Raw genomic sequence first — 19,270 nt, 5'->3', positions numbered from 1 at the left:
TAGTACAAGCCTCTGCTTCTTAATGTCAAGCTTTTGAACCACAAAAACAAAGGAAAATTTTCTCTCTGTCTATTTGTCTTATAAAGTTCATGGCTATTCACAAGATAAAAATTACCCAAGAAGGGGTTGGGAGTTGCATTGTTGTCTTAATGAATTTTTTGTATGAAAAATATCATCTGATTAATCACAGCATTACAAATTTTATTTGGCAAACCCCACTTTGACATAAATATGCAGTTGTGCACTTTGTGCTGAGTGTGGCTGCTCTTATCACTACTGGGACCATCTAGTATCTCAGAGCTGTCATAGCACAGAGGTTACTTGAGATAAATCACTTAACAGCAGCTTCAGGCCCTTCCAAAGTAACAGATTAGATACAGTATATGCGGGGTAATGCAGAGTGAAACAGACTGACTGAACATTCTGGAATCTAAATCAGTAGCATCCCCTTCCCAGTTAAAGCTCAGACCTGGCAAAGTGTCATAGAAACCGGTAAAGATCATTCCTCAGTAAGGTCAATGCAGTCTGGAATAAGAATATATTGAGCCAGCATAGCAAATACATTGTCTTCATGGACATTTTTTGCTGCTGCTTTCCTTTTCTGACAGGTTAATTTTTTATTCTCCTTTCACTGTTACACCAATATGGCTGAGGATCCTTTCCTGTGCACAGCATTGCTCTCTAGGAGGGAGTAATTGCAAGGACAGGACAAGCAAAATCTGAATTGTGAATAACCCTTTGATAGCTGGAGTCCAGAATAAAGTTAATTTGATGCCGCTCATAATGATTTCACTGCTGATTTGAGATGTGTGAAAGAAAACCAACTCTATTCAAATGAGATTTGCAGACATTAAAGACAAGCTTGAGCTAATGGCTTAACAAGGAAGAGCAGATTATACTATATATGGGTTTGTTAAGGAATGGATAGTACTGCCTGTCGTGGTTTTGGCTGAATTTACCAAAACCGGACCGGCAGATGGCCCTTCCCCCCCCTTCTCCCCCCCTAAAAGAGGAGAGAGGAGGAGAAAGAGATAAGGAGATTCAGAAGTTTAGAACTAAACTACTTTAATGAAAAATTAATATTAAAATAAAAATAAAGAAGAAAATAATGAAATAGATACAATATATGCAAAACCATATCAAGCTCCCAGGATGACAGTCACGTCACCGGCAGGCACTGGGGAAGTCCCAGACTGGACTCAGTGACGAATGGGAACTGGATTCCAGCTCTGGAGTCAGGAACACACGGATCGGGATCAAAGGTAGTTGAACAGACAGAGTCCTCTCTGGACGTCAGCCATCGCAGGAAGGGGACTGACCCTTTGATCCCTCAGCCTTTATACTGAGCATGGGGCAGATGGGATGGAATACCCCAGTTGGTCAGGTTTGGGTCACCTGTCCTGTCCACTCCTCCCCACCGACGTGACCCCTCTACGTTTTTTCCGTTTCCGACCCTCTAAGGCGGCAAATAACGAAATTGGCCGACCTTGGTTGTTATAGCAATAAGTATAAGCAAGGGCCTCCCTGCATACCGTTCCTTGGCATGGAGCACAAACATTGGTCTTATCACTCTGAGAACGAGCAGTTTTCTCCACAATATGCCGTTAATTTCAGAGAGTTAGAGGAGGCCTAGCTAGGATGTAAAGTTACAGAACAGAAAATTGGTTCGGTTTTACTTCAAACTGGGACACTGCCTCACAACAGGGGCACCTACGTCTCTTCCCTTCTTGCCAACAAAATCAAGAAAATTTGTCAATACACCTTGCTTACAAGTCCTCTGCCCTTATTATAAGTTATACGATGTGTTCAGAGAAGAGTACAGCATATAACTTTTCATTTACTACCAGGCATGGTTAGAAGGAGATGGGGAATTTTGTCATCAGGCTTTTCATTTGATACACACAGAACTGCTATCCTTTTTCCTTAACCAGTAATCTCAAGTTTGGTTAAAATCACAGCTCCTCACAAAACCCCCTTCTGAGGGTTTTTAAAATCAAATCACCCTGTCCAAAGTATATGTATTCAATGACCACATACAAAAATATGTCTTATAAAACTAACCTACATCAAAAATGGATGTTCGATTAGGAGTATTTCTGTCAAAAAGCATAGCTTATAGAGACTTTTCCTTCTAAAAGTGAAGAGAAAACAAAAGGACGTGGGGAAAATGCAAGCTTTAAACTATAACAGTTAACAATTAAACTTATGGGGAAAACATGGTAACTGTTGTAGTAGAAAACTTTAAAGTGAAGTAGAAAGCCAAGGAGGGAGGTTTAGCATAATAACACTTGTAGGCAAAATGATGTTTCTCATATGCTATTAGAGCATATGAAATCTCATGAGCTATGAGAGCATATTCCTTTTTTGAATGTCAAAATACTTGTCCTAAGACATTCATCCATCCATTTATTCTTTATTAATCTTTTCCTAATACGAGCAAGGATGAACTCTTTAATCTGTAGTTTGAGTTCACATTGTTATGACTTTACTTCCCCTCATGAATCCTGGCTTAATAAAAGACAAACCTAGAGGATTTACATCCAAAAATTCAAAAAATATAGGGATGGTCATATCTGTGTCTTTATAAAGGTTCAGGAAATTTGAGAGCACATCTCACTCAGGAGCTGTTAAATCATGAAAATTCAAATGAATACAAAGGTAACTCATTAATTACCAGGTCTTGATGGTTATGCAGTCAAATGAAGAAAATTCAGAAAAGTGGTTGGATCGAGTGAGGAGAATCATTGTGTACTGAAGAAAAACAGCAGTCAAGAGTGGAAAAATGCACAACAAAGGTATCTCTGGTAACTTTTAAAACCGAAGGGACCTGCTACAACAAAGAAGCTAGCAAAAATATGTAAAAAGAAGGACTGTATATCATGGTATACAAAAGAGGTAGCTTAGAAAAATGTCACCTCAAGCTGAGCTGTGACATACTACACAATTCCAAAGAGAAACCATCTGTATTAGGGAAACTTTAGCTACTTTATAAAATTCACTAGTAATCCCCAGTAACTTTTTGTCTGCATCAAGAAACTGAGACAGAAAAAGTGTTAAGTTGGCATTGTCTGGATGTTTGGTTTTCTTACACCCAGTAAGAAATAATTTTTTTTCTAGTTCTGTACAAAATCTCTTTGCCAGAAACATCCATCCCATGTCCTGCAACAGAAAACTGTGTCTTTGATATGGCTGCTGATATGGTGTTGGAGAGCCTTAGAAGCTGGACCTTAGTAGAACACACTGCAATACTTTTGGGTCACAGGAGCTTGTGCTAGACAAATATGTCCATAGACTAGAGGCAGGAATAATAACAGGGTTTCAGGTATTCACAGGATTCAGAACCCTATGAGGCTTAGCATGATGGGATCCAAAGCCAACTGTGAACGAACATTTAGATGTATTCCCTGCTCTAGATGCTGGATGAGTGTATGTGGGGGGGTGAATGTGAGCTTCGACACTCTTACTTGTGTCTGTGTGGGTGGGAGAAGACATCAGTCTACTATTAGTTCAGAAACTAATGCAGTCATTCGCATGTAATAATTCACAGAGTTATCTTGTTACATTTCCTGTGTAGCAGAAAATTGTACCCTTTCTGTTGTTTTCCATAAGTAGAGGGCTTTTCTCCATTTTCCTTTTCCTTAATTCCTCTTCCTCCCAAATGATAAATGCGCTCTCATTTTCACATGCACCCCTGCTCCCAACTCTCATTACAGTTCTGGCTGTGCTTTACATCTGGCAAGCTTAACATGTCACTCTCTGTCCTCAGAAACAAAGTGCACTGGAATACTCAATAAACCAAGAGAGTTATCCGACCTGTATTACCCGACAGACCCTGTGCATGTCATTTCTGTAAAGCAACTTGCATGCCTCTGCCAGCCAAGAGCCTTCACATATTCCCTCCATTTTGAAATAAGCATCCCTTGAGTAGCAGTATGTGCACCTTTATACATATTTTACCATCTACTCTTGTTTTAACTGAACCTAGACAATGTTCTTCTGACACTTGCAGACTTTAAAATATCTTTGACTGTCAGAGTCCCAGAGCTTTCAGATACATAGACATTGTGATGCTCTAAAACACATACAAAAAAGACAACTGGGTGTGAGCCGTAAATGGATTATGAATTTCAGAGAATTTTATCCAAGCACTTCAATGCTACTGGAATTCCTGACTGTCATTCATTCTACTAAAAGCAACAACCTTCCTTGCATCAGTGTGAGTGAGTTTTATAAAATTTAAACTAAGTTCTAACTACATTTAAACTGACATTCCACTGCTGAACTGCTGCTGTTGCATGGAGCAGAAACAGGCCACAAACAATTATCCATTCTAGAGTAAATTACATGGGCTACCAAAACCAGGTAAGCTACAGACAAAGGACACTTTAAACAGTGAATTTCTGTTCTAATATACTTTCTCTGCTTCTGCTTTAAAACAAAACGAACAAGCAAACAAAAACCCAAAGCAAACAAAAAAAAAAAATTAATGTTGAATTTTTTTAATTGTCACTCATCTTCCTCTACCAATGACTTAATCACTTTTGGATGTTGTGCCACATCAGACCATGCCAGACTTTAATTTGAGCTGCCCCACTCCTGAAATGGTGGGACACAAACTGAAAGTCCTCTGACTCTTCATGCCTGCTCTTCACACAGTTAGTGGGTGGAGAGGGGCAGGGGAATTTGGGCAGTGTCACTCCAGTTCTTTTGATAGAAGAGCTGAACAACAAAGGCACTTTTAAATTCACCTTTAAAAAAAATGCCTTCAGTTTAAAGTATGAGAGGGAAATAATTAAAATTAATAGGAGTTACAGTTATTACACAAATGTTCTGTGATTTCCTTCAAAATGTTAAAGCAAGGGAACAACAAGCTTGAAACACATATTCTTACATCTTATGTTATTTTTTCCTTTCCTCAAATATCATTTCAAGAAATAAGCTTCATCAATTTTGCTACAGATGTTTCTTAAGTAAATCACTAATTTACTTAATCATTTACTTAAGGTGCCTGCTGATTCAGGCACCTTAAACCACAAACCACAAGAAAATAAGCCACCAACAGAGGTAATCAATACAGAAATTTTTTATGACTAATTCTGTGGCAGAGGCTTGAAAGTGTATTCTCTCTATCATATAAGATGCATAGCCCACTGTTGAAAGCTCATTTGAAACTCAGACAAGGAAAAAAAAAAAAACAGACAACAAAAGGCTCTCTTCATTTCATTTGTCTTACTGTTCTACTTGCCTTTTTAATTTTCAGTTCTAGGGTTGTTTTATGTGTTGAGGAAATATTTAGCATTTTTAGTTAGTTAGATAGGTAGTTACACTGCATGTCATATTGATGAAACCATTGCTGCTGGACAGAGAATACTCCTTAGCATGATTATGTGTACTTTACTAGTTAATTTTGAGTCATGAGTGTTACTTGTGATATTTTCTATCCAAGATGCAAATATGATAATTAGAGAGGCAGAAAATAGGTGTCATTGTGCATATTATCCTCCTCTGCCTAGTCAAGTTCACAAAAAATTGTCAAAGTGCATATCCTGTTGGGAGCTCGGGTGTAACTGTAAGCTATTAATATGTCCAAGGACTTCCCCCTCTTCTGTTTTTTTCCTGTTCTTTTGCTGGTAATGATTTAGTACCAGTATCCATGTAGCCCAATAGTTTTTATTTGTCCTTCCCCATTCATAGTAAAAGGGTGGTCTGCTGCATTTTCGGTGTCTTTTCTCATGTAATAAAGAAATTATATGTTTATAGTTTCCCACACACTAGTTATTTGATTTGTACTTATAAATGCTAACCATGATAGCAGGAATAATGCTTCAGGCCTTGAAACCTCAGAACATCGGATTCTTCATGCAACAGCACCAGCAATCTCACCACATTAAAATCTGTCTTAAATGTTTCCTCTCTCCTCACCCTATTCCACACACATGAAACAATTTCATGTACTTCTGTTACAGGTTTGGACTTCTGGTTTGGGCACTGGCCATTCAGATAACCAAATACAACTGTTGAACCTGTCTTCATTGAGAAGCTTTCACTAGAGAGAATATGAGAATACAGTAAACTTGTATGTGATTTTGGAGGAAATGCTAGAATTAGTCTGTTAATATTCTGTCACAATGTCGCAGGCTGGGAACCATAGAAGTCTTGAAGAATTGAATATCTGTAGTCTTACTTATACCTAATTCCCCAGGAAACATTTCTCAGGCAGCCAGCTCTGCTGAGTACCCATACTCCTTGTTTTTCCTGGATTGGGTTTAAATCAGAATAGAATAGAATAGAATAGAATAGAATAGAATAGAATAGAATAGTTCCAGACCTACAACAATCATCTAGTCCAACTGCCTGATCACTTCAAGGCTGATCAAAAGTTAAAGCATGTTATTAAGGGCATTGTCCAAATAACTCTTAAACACTGGCGGGCTTGGGGCACCGACGACTTCTCTAGGAAGCCATTCAAGCATTTGACCATTCTCTTGGTAAAGAAATGTTTTATAGTGTCAAGTCTGATTCTCCTTTGTTGCATCTTTGAACCATTCCCATGTTTCTTATCACCAGATACCAAGAAGCAGAGATCAGCACCTCCCTCTCCACTTCCCCTCCTCAAGAAGCTGTAAAGAGCAATAAAGTTGCCCCTCAGCCTACTTTTCTCCCAAGTACACAAACCCAAAGTCCTTAGCTGCTCCTCTAAGGACATTGCTTCATGCCCTTTCACCAGCTTTTTACACTGGACACATTCAAGTACCTTAATGTCCTTCCTAAATTGTGGGGCGCAGAACTGGACATGGTACTCAAGGTGCGGCAATGTAAACACCAAGTACAGCATGATAATCCCATCTTTTGAACGGCTGGTGGCACTGTGTTTGAGGAAGCCCAGGATGCAGTTTGCTCTCTTGGCTGCCAGGGCACACTGCTGGCTCCTCTTGAGCCTGCTGTCAACCAGCACCCCCAGATCTCTTTCTGCAGGGCTGCTCCCCAGCCAGTTTACTCCTCTCCCAATTTATACTTGTTTCCAGTGTTACTTTGTCCTAGATGCACAATTCAGCATTTATTATTATTAAATTTCATGTCACTGATGATTGCTCAATGCTCCAATCTATCTCGATCTCTCTGCAAGGCCTCTCATCCCTTAAGAGAGTCAGAAGCACCTTCCAGGTAAGTATCATCAATAAACTTACTAATGGAACATTCAGTTCCTGCGTCTAGATCATTGATTAAAATGTTGAACAGAACTGTCTCTAGAGTTGATCCCTGAGAAATACTGCTAGTGACTGGTCACTAGTCAGATATAGCCTCATTCACTACAACAGTTGACCCCTGCTGTTTACCCAGTTCTTCACAGCTGGACAACTTGTTCAGAAGGCTACTGTGAGGGACAGTGTCAAAAGCCTTACTAAAATAAAGGAAAACTACATCCACCACCTTCCTTTCATCCACTGGAGGGTGACTTTATTGTAAAAGTATACTAAATTAGTTAAATAGGACTTTCCCTTTGTGAACCCATGTTGACTGTGCCTAATGATTGCATAGTCCTTCAAATGCCTTTCATTAGAACTCAGTATGTTCTCTGAAAGAAGGTAGATTTGAGGCAGCTTGTGTCAGCCACTCACATATGACTATACTAGTCTTTTTGGCTAGACTTTATTAGTCTAGAAATAGTCAGACATAATGTGTGTGCTAGGAAAGGTTAGAATAAATAGCAAATATGTCATAGCAGCCAAATCTCTTGAAGAAGCAAAATCTAAGCTCCAGACGCTTATATGATTTATGCCACTAGATTTGGGACCAGGCTTTGGGCCAAAAAGCTTTAAAAATTAATATGTTGAACCATATATTTAATTCTTCTATATTGTCACTTTTGCTGTTTCCTAAAGGTCTTCAATACATTTTCTGTAGGAAGGAATTTTTAAGCACTATTTATAATATTTTGTTAATGTTTTTTTTACAAATTAAAATATTTGAGCTAAAACTTTAGTTACAAAATGGATTTTAGTCACTGTAATTTTCAAATGGTCACAGACAGGATACCACATATCATCTTATTTAATAAGATGATTCATTTATATTAATATAAATGAACTTTGCTGTTCAGACCATAATGTTGTGCATGATGTTTAATTCTGAAGATGGTTATGGGTTAAAATTCTAAAAAAATGCTTTCTTTTCTCAGGGCATTAAATAAACAGAAACAGTGGCTGTCTGTCTTGATGTGTCAATAGGGTTCTTTATAAATTTTTTACATCTTTAGAGACAAATGAAACTAGAAGAGACATTGACTTGAGATGACATGTTGCAGTCATATCAGTGACCATATAATAATAAATAATATTAAACATTAATTACAAATATTAACAAGTTGCTAGACTTATGATCAAGAAATTAACCTAAGTGCCTTGAAAAGTAAGACTTTTAAGATGTTAGAAATCTATCTTAAGGTCTTCTGCAATGAGAAGCATTTGCTTACTTCACTACTCTATCTGACTTTCATAAGTCCTTGGGTTTGATGGTAGAGAGTATGTCTTCTGAAAGCGAGTCTGATACTTTGATTTATGAAAATGTTGTAGAAATAAAACAAAAAGAAGAAGAAAAATGGGTCACCCAGAGGAATGATACACAGCAGTGTAAATGTAGGGGGACAAGCCAGATATCCTGAAATATACATCATGCTCTGAGATAAACAGTCTTTCTCTTTTTTCTTACAGATGAAAGAATACAGTGCAGAGTCACCTGATTCACACACTCAGCATACCAGCAGCATTGTTAATATAACTGAGGTTGAGCGAGACTGACTTTGCAGAGGTAGCATTGTTTTGTGTGTTGGATTTGAAGCAGCGTCCTGTGGATGTATATATTGCATGTAGGGCTTTACTGTGAAAAAATTGAGGAAATTACTCTTTAGAAGTAGAAGGCAGAGTTTTGTAGGAATACATTCAAGCCAAGCAAAAATAAAGCCTATGTGACACCTTGGTGATGAATAAGCCTTGCTCAAGTTGTAAGCCTTGGAGTGAATTTCAACCTCAGCAAACAAATGATGAATGGGCAATGTCATCTAATTGTTTTTGGTTTTGAAAGATCAAAATGGTAAGGCACAGTTCAGGAGTGAACTACACAAACATTGCTATCAGGAATACAGTTTTAGAAAAGTGAATATTTACCAGGCATGCCAGGGAGAAAGCTGGTCACTAAATGCACAGAAGTGACAGCCCCTGTCTCTCCTTCTCCCCACCCCTGAGAAACACTACATCTCCTCCCAGCCCCACCCCCATCAAAATATAAATTCCAAGATGAATCAATCAATCATTGAGGACTAAAATATAGGGTCTGTAGAAACACTGAAGGCTTTGTATGCTTTATTTGTAAAGTCAGCTCAATATGTGAATTGCAAAAATATGAATTACCTAATCATTCACTAAAATGAAAAAATAGCAGAAAAACTCTCCTTATTGCAGCCAATAGTTGTAAGTAATACTTTGCGCATCAGAAAACAGAGAGGTTTTAAAACTTTATTCATTCATTAATCTTATATTTTTTTAATGATGTGAAAGGGACAAAAATGAAATTTTAAGCCTTAGTCAGGCACCCCTGAACTCTGATAAAGGAGATAATACATTTATTCCTGAGATGGAATTGTGTTCTATTTTGAGTCTGCTCACAGAAATGTGAGCCTTTCCATCCAGAAAAGGCATTCTATTCTGGCAATACTGTCAGAAAATGCCCATCTAAAGTGAGTCACATTTAGGAGTGGTTGTATTTGCTGACATGTTTGAAATGTGTCTGCAAGTAAGCATGTTTACAATATGTCCTTTGTTTGTGAAGTAGTACAGAACCACCAGAAAGTTGTGGCAAGAAGAGATGCAAAATTGGCCAGTATAAATGGAACATACCAAGAAGAGCAAGGTTATAAAGTAGGCATCGGAAGCTGTTGTTATGCAAGAGATGGCTTATGACATGCATTTTGTCAGCTGAGATTCTGTGATGAAATTCATGATTCAAATCCAAGCACTCGGTAGTAAGTGCTGCAAATTATTTGCTTGGGGTAATGGGGTGAATCATGAGTATATTCAACCCCCTGTCACTGTGTAAAACATCAGAAACTTTGTCCTCGATCTAGAATATGTGAACTAATAGAACTGCCCCTGAAAGAGCCCTGTTGGATAAGGGATCATTCTTTACTTATTTGGACTGGAAGATTGGCTTATATTAAAAGCAAACTGTCTACTGCTTTACCCAGGGGACATCTGACAAATTCATATTAAAGGGACTGTGTTATTTTGTAACTATTAGAATAGTATAATGTAAAGTAATATTTTTTCAATAAGGCAAATGCATATTTTTCAAATTTATGAATGTAATTTTTTTTCATTGTTCTATTTTTATTAACACATTTACTTGACTTTTAAGATTTATATATTTTAAGAATTCACTATGTACCAGACATGACAATGGAACAGGGCAAACAACAGAAAGACTACAGTTACAGTAATAGCTTACTTTGGGAAGCACAAGACCATGAAATCTATGGAATAAAAGCGAATTGACAGAAATTAAACCAGTCTGATATAGTTTAGTGGAATCAGTTATTGAAATCTGATTGCTGGAGTGATCAGAGACCAAAAAAAATTTTAAAATTTGCCACCAGTACACAAAAAACCACATTCAAAATGCTGAGGATTGCAAAAAGGAAAAGGAAGAAAGACAAATGGAATGAATATGAGAAATAAATTATAGCTGAAACACCCTCCATTTTCCAGGAATAATGACTAAATCGTTGGAGAGTGGGTAAGATTTGTCCTTGGGTATTGTATTTGTATTTCTTACTTTTCTTTTGGGCTTAATATTGTCTCTTTTCAATATTACCTGTTTCATATCAGAAACATATTCTGCAAGTTGCTGAATAATCTGACACCTAAATGTGTGCTTGGTATACTGGAAAAAAAAAAAAAAAAAGGATTAGCAGCAGCATAAACAAAACAAACAAGCAAATAAGTATTTTAAAGCTAAGAACTCCAAAAATAAGGTCAAGCACAGTCACCAAACATGTTCCCAAGAGGAATGGAGGTTAAAAAAACAGACTGCTGGAATACTTTTTCTCAAGTGAGCAAGATGGGGCAGGGAAAATGTAAGAACGGATAAGAGCAATGATGATTATCCAGTGCTACTAATTCAAACTGGATTGCAAGGTATTTGTCTGGCCACTAGTACTGAGGTTTTTAAATCCTGCCTATCCAGAAACTTAGCCTAGAATAAGACAGATTGTGACAATTTGTGTTGTTCTAGCTAGACTATGTTTGAAAAAAAAATTATAAAGAAGGAACTACAGTGAGAAACTGCTAAAACAAGAGATGTAGTTTTTTGGACTGTCAGATTTATTATACAAAAAATATTAAATATAGTCTCTAGACTATGATATAGTACATTGGAAAACAGGAAATTGATTCTAGCTGTTCTGTCCATTCCCTGTGGTAGCTACTGTTCAATATCCACTTGCAAGTGTTAAATTTCACCTTAGGTGGGATGCCACATAATTTCTAGTGTATATAAAGTAAAACATATATTTAATATAAAAGTTAAGGTGTATTGACATTTCAGAAATTTTATGAAGATGCAAACTGCTTATGGTTAAATTTCATAATGGGAACATACCTCAGATTGAGCACTTTTACGGATATGTATTGTTCAAATTTTATCACAGTTATGTAAGTACCTGGGTATAAAGCAGAGCTTTCATCTTACTATACTTGTTTGTTTTCAGATGTTGACCTCATTTTCAGCCGACTTGAAAGTACTGGGGTGGTTAACCTTGGCTGGTCACCAGGTGTTCACCAAGCGGCTCTGTCATTCCCCCTCCTCAGCATGACAGGGGGAGAAAATAAGATGAAAAGCTCACAGCTCGAGAAGAGGACACGGAGATCACTCACCAATTACCACTGCATGCAAAACCAGGCTCAACTTGGGGAAGACTAATTTAACTTATTGCCAATTAATACCAGAGTAAGATAGGGAGAAATAAAAAGAAAACTAAAATCACTTTCCTCTCACCCCCACCTTCATCCCAGGCTCAAATTCACCCATTCACTCCTAACTCCTCTGTCTCCTTCTCCCATCTCAAGTGGCGAAGGAGGGTGTAGGGGTTGAGGGTTGTGGACCGTTCACAGCATTTTGTCTCTGCCACTCCTTCCCCCCCACACTTTTCCCCTGTTCCACTGTGGAGTCCCTCCCATGGGCTGCAGTCCTTCAAGAACTGCTCCAGCATGTGTCCTTTTCTATGGGGTACACTTCTTCAGGAACAGACTGCTCCAGCATAGACCTCCCACAGGCCTCAGTTCCTGCCAGAAAATTTGTTACTGCATGGGCTCCTCTCCGCAAGCCTGCTCCTGTGTGGGTTTTCCATGGGCTGCTGCTTCCTTCACGGTACTTCCATCTGCTGTGGCATGAGGTCCTCCATGGGCTGCTATCCAGGCTGGTTAACTGCTTTGGCATGGTCCCCTAAGGGCTGTAGGGGGACCACCTGCTTCGTCATGGTCTTCTCCACAGGCTGCAGGGAAATGTCTGCTCTGGCACCTGGATCACCTCTTCCCCCTCCTTCTTCACAGATCTTGGTTTCTGCAGGGCTGTTTCTCTCATGTTTTTCTCCTCTCTCAAAGCTATTGTGCAAGTGTTTTTCACCCCTTCTTAGATATGTTATGACAGGTGCAAAACCAGCACCACTGATGGGCTCAGCTTCGCGCAGCAGCAGGGCCACTTCGGAGCTGTCTAGAACTGGTTGTGTCCAACATCAGGGCAGCTCCTGGTTCTTCTCACAGATGCCACCACTGCAGCTCCTGACTTCCTCCCCCTGCTACCAAAAACCTTGCTGCATAAAAGCAATACAGCTAGACAACCACACTGATTTCCAGTTCAATCTTTCATTCAACCCATTTGATCCTAAACTGGGGGCTTAGGCTAATATTGTTGAGTGATCCATCTGAATCTAGGCAAACTTTGAGAATTCACTCCTTCCCAAGTTACACAAGGTGCTGTACTTAACAGTGGGGCAGTATCCTATAAGAAACAACAATTTACAAACAAGTTGTGACATACTTATTGTCTCTTCTGGTTGCAGCAGATTTTCAAGAAACAACACTGGTATGGGAGAAGCTGAGGTACATAAGCCGGGGAAATATTGCTGATAAACATAAGGAATCTTTCACTGTTCAATTCCATCTCTTGTGCTATACAAGCAATACAGTGACTTGACTTAGTAGCCAACATAGTGGATTCATAAACTTACCAGTGCTTCAGTAGCAAACTAGAAAATCTATAATGTTTAACAAGGCAAATGCTGGATCTGGTTCTCTGGAACTAAGAAAACATGATTGTTGAATTGACTAATGATATGAATCTAGGACAGGCAGTAATGATTTAGAAAAGCATTATTTCATAATAGCACTTAAGTACTGACAGAAACATAAGCTAAATTAATGAAGAATATTATGAAATTCTACACTCAAGAAATTCCAGACCATGGAAAGTAGGCAGATATGTAGTTTGAAAGACAGAAAAGGAAAGGAGTAATATTTATAGTAATACAGTGATATTTATAGGTTGTCACAAACAGCTCTAATAAATTTCATCACATCAAATTGTTTCCAAAGAGCAAACATTATGCTGAAATGTTATATGAAAAACACATGATCTTTTATACTTGGCCTGATGCTGTTAAAACTTTAGTTGTGTCCAGTTTGGGTTATTATAGTTCAGGAATGGCAACTTATTCAAATATTCTATTCAAAATAAACTAACAAGTTTATCAAACATTTTAAAAATGAAACCTATCACAAAATAACAGGTTTAGTGTGATTGTGAAGACCAGAAATTCCTCATATTAGGAATGTAGCACTCAGTATTGAGAAATGAAATATTTACTGGGATGGTGAAAAAGGGCAGGAGACACAGATACTATAACCAACTAGTTATGAGTAATACAATTCATGCTGTGCAAGTGTCTTCTATCTAAAGGAATTCCTTCTTAGCAAGCTTTGGAGATTTTGTGGCCTAACAAAGATATCAAGCTGTTTCTAAGCCAGGAGTTCAAGAGCACACTGGAAGTCTGGGACAGCCAGCCCTGAAGCCTTTGATTTTAGAGAGTTGAAGGGATATCCTCTTGGTTTAGTTAATTTTTTGTTTGTGCTTGTTTGTTTGCTTTGGTGGTGAAGGTAGTGGTAGGCTTATAAATTTTAGAATATATATTTATCTCAATAATGGCAGCAGTAGTAGAAAGAGAAAGGAATATTTCATACAATGTCTCGGAGACTGCTTCTTTGAAATGGTGCTTCATAAATAGACCTGGACTGAGGCACTCCAGAAAGCAAGAGGGACATGACTTGAGTCGGGGTGTTTACAGCTTTCCGATGTGACTGCAAGAACACTTTCTCAGACAGCAGTAAGAAAGAAAATACTTGAGAAAAGGAAGGAGTGGAAGCTCTTATATGTGGATGCCTCTTTTTTCTGACTGGAATGGTAATAGCAGTTATCAGTGGAGTACCCACATATGGTTATTGCTAATTCCTCAGAAACCATTCACAGTATGTTGTCAAACAATCCCGTGTTTTCTAGTAGATCTAACAGTTTCTCTGGGGGAGTTCTGGACAGTCCACTTAAGAAGAAAAAGGGTGTCATATCTGAGTAAACAGGGACTCATCTGACTCAGAAGATGATTTGCTTCAGCAACATTTCCAAAACTGTGCAGTCTTTCTAATGTATTTCAAACCTACCAGTAATGTTTCTGATAACAATTCATAGGAACTAAATCACTTGTTCCTAATCTATAAGAAGAGATTCCTTTTAGGTGAAGAATTTTTTTTCAATTTTGGGATATTTTTTAAGGCTAGTGAGGAAAAGAACCTGTATGAATAACTGCAATAACTTTGGCTTAATTTTTCTAAACCTCTTTCCCTGCAGACAATATAATTTACTGTTAGGCAATGCTTTTAGCTAGGCTAGTGAAAAAAAAATACACTGAGTTTGGAGAAGCAACACTTTGCTAATCCATCATAATGAAGTAGATAATGCAAGCAGTAGCCTGAATTTATATTAACTCAGAAAGAAGAATGTGTCCATATGTGCTATATGGAACTGGGTGTCCAGAATGTCTGTTTCTCCATTTCTGAAGTTTATGCCTAAAAGCACCCAAAAGAGTATAAATTCCCTCCAGGTGAAAGGGTAAAGGTCCTCTCTTCACATCACTAGTTTATTTATTCGAATTTATTATTGGGAAGGGTTGCTGAGAATGTAGTTATTCTATATGTTTATAACTCACTTTATTAAATTAAGCCCTCCCAAGACAATATGAAAAAAGAAGTTGTTTGATTATTTATTTATTTATCCTAGGGCTGCATTAAGCAGTGTAGTGATTGAAAAAGAAAATGTTATTAACACCAATCTGATCAAATCTGATCAGTATAACTGTAGAAAGCTTTCCATCAATATGGGGCAATATATATAAATTTATATAAGCAATATCTATTAATATACATATATATATAGAAAACAAAACATCAGGTTTTATTTTGGTTTTAGAAAAAGGTTTTGATTGATAGGCTGTGAATCATTAAATCAGTCTCCATGTAAAATAAAAATATGATTCTCTCCCAGGTATCTCCATCTCATTGCCACGGAGACGAGCTTCAGGGCAGGTAAGACTGCGCTGGGGAAGGATCTGCCGCAAAAAAGGCCGACGAGAAGCTCTTTTTGGGGCTTTTTGAAGCCGGGACAAGCCCCCTGCTTGTGCTGGGGCTGACAGCTGGTGGGAGGTGCTGCTGAGGGAGCAGGGCACAGAGCGAGCACCTCGTGCTTTTCTGTGTGACCCAGCATGTGCCTCCGCAGTCTGTACAGCAGGGTACTGAGCCTCTACCAGTGTACGAGGTAAGTTCAATCCCTCTAAGTAGCCAGAGGACTAGGGGGCTCATCCCAACTGACCTTCGAGTCACAAGGTATCAGTTGCTTGTAGAGATCCAGCCATGGTTGCTACCCGGTCAAAGATTGTTAGAAAAACTGTGGGCACCCAGACAGAAGCCTCATGCAAACATGTGGGAGTTCAGGCCTCTGGCTACAGAGAGTGCCGGGGCCTGGCTCTTGCGATGGAGCATAGGGGAGACAACACCTGTATCAGATGTGAACAGGTGAATGATCTGCTCAGCCTGGTGGCCGAGCTGAAGGATGAAGTGGAGAGGTTGAGGAGTATCAGGGAGTGTGAGAGAGATTGACTGGTGGGCCCGCTCCCTGAGATTAAGGGAACAGGTTGAGGCTCCACATAAATCAGAGAACCCCCTCCCCTCTTGTCACCAAGCAATAGGAGGAGATTTCAGGGAAGAGGGGGAATGGAAACAGGTCCCTGCTCGGGGAAGCAGGTGAGCCCCCTCCCACCTCCCCAGTTACCCTTGCAGAACAGGTATGGAGTCCTGCAGGAGGAACTGGCTGTTGGAGAGGAAGATAGTACACCCAGGCTGGAGAAATCAGATAGAACAAGTCACCATAGACCCGGCATCACTACTAGCTCCAAAAGGAAAAGCAGATGGGTCATTGTTGTGAGTGACTCTCTACTGAGGGGGGCAGAGGGACTAATATGCCGCCCTGACCCACTTCACAGGGAAGTCTGCTGCCTCCCTGGGGCACGGGTTAGGGACATGTTGGAAAAACTCCCTGCCCTGGTAAACCACTCTGATTATTACCCCCTGTTAGTATGTCAGGTGGGTAGTGAGGAAGTGGGTAGAAGGAGGACAAAATCAATTAAAAGAGATTTTAAAGCCTTGGGACGGCTGCTTAAGGGATTACGAATGCAAGTTGTGTTCTCCTCTATCCCTTCAGTGGCAACTATGAATGAGGAAATTAATAGGAAGAGGCAACAAGTCAACTCGTGGCTCCGAGACTGGTGTTATCAGCAGGGTTTTGGGTTTTTTGAGCATAGGCAGCTATATGAGACACCTGGCCTGCTGGGGGCGGGTGGGATGCACCTGTCCCAGAGAGGGGAAAGACTTTTGGGGCAGGAGTTAGCAGGGCTCATTGGTAGGGCTTTAAACTACATATGAGGGGGGATGGGGAACTAACTGGGCCTGTCAGGATTAAACCCAAGGGAAGCATGCCAAGGCTTGAAGGATGCTGGGCTAGTGAGAACTCTCGTTCTGCTATTTCATTTGAGAAAAGGGATAGACATTTAGAAATTTCTGATTATGAACAATGGGAAAACCCTATCCTGAAAGGGGAAAAGGGTACTAGGCCAGGAGTTAACAAAGCTCATGGACAGAGCTTTAAACTAGAGGTGGAGGGGGATAAAACCAGGGCCACTGATAATGAGCCTGGGGGTAAAGGGCCAAGGAAGGGGGTGAAATCGGGAGCCTAGCTCAAGTGCATCTACACTAATGCACGTAGCATGGGCAACAAACAGGATGAGCTGGAAGCCATTGTGCAGCAGGACAGCTATGACGTAGTTGCCATCACGGAACTGTGGTGGGATGACAGTCACAACTGGAATGCTGCGATGAGTGGCTATAAGCTCTTCAGAAGGAATAGGCAAGGAAGGAGAGGCGGGGGTGTGGCTCTGTACATTTGGGAGTGTTTTGACTGTATAGAGCTAGATTCCAGTGACGATGAAGTTGAGTGTTTGTGGGTAAGGATGAAGGGGAAGGCTAACAAGGGGGATTTTGTGCTGGGAGTCTGCTATAGACCACCCAACCAGGATGAGCAGGTTCATGAAGTATTCTATAAGCGGCTGGTGGAAGTCTCACAATCACCAGCCCTTGTTCTAGTTGGGGACTTCAACCTATCGGACATCTGCTGGAAATATAACACAGCACAGAACAGGCAGCCTAGGAGGTTCCTTGAGTGTATGGAAGATAGATAGCTTCCTGACACAACTGGTAGGATTGCCTACCAGGGGAGGTGCCTCGCTAGACCTGCTTTTCACAAACAAAGAAGGACTAGTGGGAAATGTGGAGGTCAGAGGCCGTCTTGGGCTTAGCGATCATGAAATGGTCAAATTTTCGATTCTTAGTGAGGTAAGGAAGGGGGTTAGCAAAACCTCCACCTTGGACTTCCAGAGGGCAGACTTTAGCCTGTTTAGAACGCTGGTTGGGAGGGTCCCTTGGGAGATAATCCTGCGGGGCAAAGGGGTCCAGGAAGGCTGGATGCTCTTCAAGAAGGAAATCCTAAAGGCCCAGGAGCAGGCTGTCCCCATGAGGCGCAAAATTAAAGGGAGGGGAAAAGGGCCGGCCTGGATGAACAAACAGCTTTTGATGGGACTTAGGGGAAAAAAGGAAGGTTTATCACCTTTGGAAGAAGGGACAAGCAACTCAGGAAGAGTACAGAGATCTTGTTAGGTTATACAGAGAAAAAATTAGGAAGACAAAAGCCCAGCTGGAACTCAACCTGGCCATTAATATAAAGGACAACAAAAAAAGTTTTTATAAATACGTCAACAAAAAGAGAGTTAGGGAGAATCTCCATCCCTTACTGGATGCTGGGGGAAACACTGCGACCAAGGACAAGGAGAAGGCTGAGATACTTAATGCCTTCTTTGCCTCTGTCTTCAATAGTCAGACCAGCTATCCCCAGGGTGTTCAGCCTCCTGGGCTGGAAGGTAAGGATGGAGAGCAGAACAACCCCCCTGTAATCCAGGAGGAAGTAGTTAATGATTTGCTTACGCACCTAGACACACATAAGTCCATGGGGCTGGATGGGATTCACCCAAGGGTACTCAGAGAGCTGGTGGGAGAGCTCAGCAAGCCTCTCTCCATTATCTATCAACAATCCTGGTCAACAGGGCAGGTACCAGACGACTGGAGGGTGGCCAATGTGACGCCCATCTACAAGAAGGGCCGGAAGGATGATCCGGGAAACTATAGGCCCGTCAGCCTGACCTCGGTACTGGGAAAGATCATGGAGAGGATCATCTTGAGTGAGCTCTCACGGCAAGTGCAGGGCAGCCGAGGGATCAGGGCCAGCCAGCATGGGTTTATGAAAGGGAGGTCCTGCTTAACCAACTTGATCTCTTTCTATGATCATGTGACCCGCCTTCTCGATGCGGGGAAGGCTGTGATGTTGTCTACCTGGACTTTGGTAAGGCCTTTGACACCATCCCCCACAGCATTCTCCTGGAGAAGCTGGTGAATCATGGCATAGACAAGTGTACTCTTCACTGGGTAAAAAACTGGATGGATGGCCGTGCCCAGAGAGTTGTAATTCATGGGGTGAAGTCCAGTTGGCAGCCGGTCACCAGTGGTGTCCC

Source organism: Numenius arquata, chromosome Z, assembly GCF_964106895.1.
Source record: "Numenius arquata chromosome Z, bNumArq3.hap1.1, whole genome shotgun sequence".
NCBI lineage: Eukaryota > Metazoa > Chordata > Aves > Charadriiformes > Scolopacidae > Numenius > Numenius arquata.
This window is presented reverse-complemented; position numbering follows the sequence as displayed.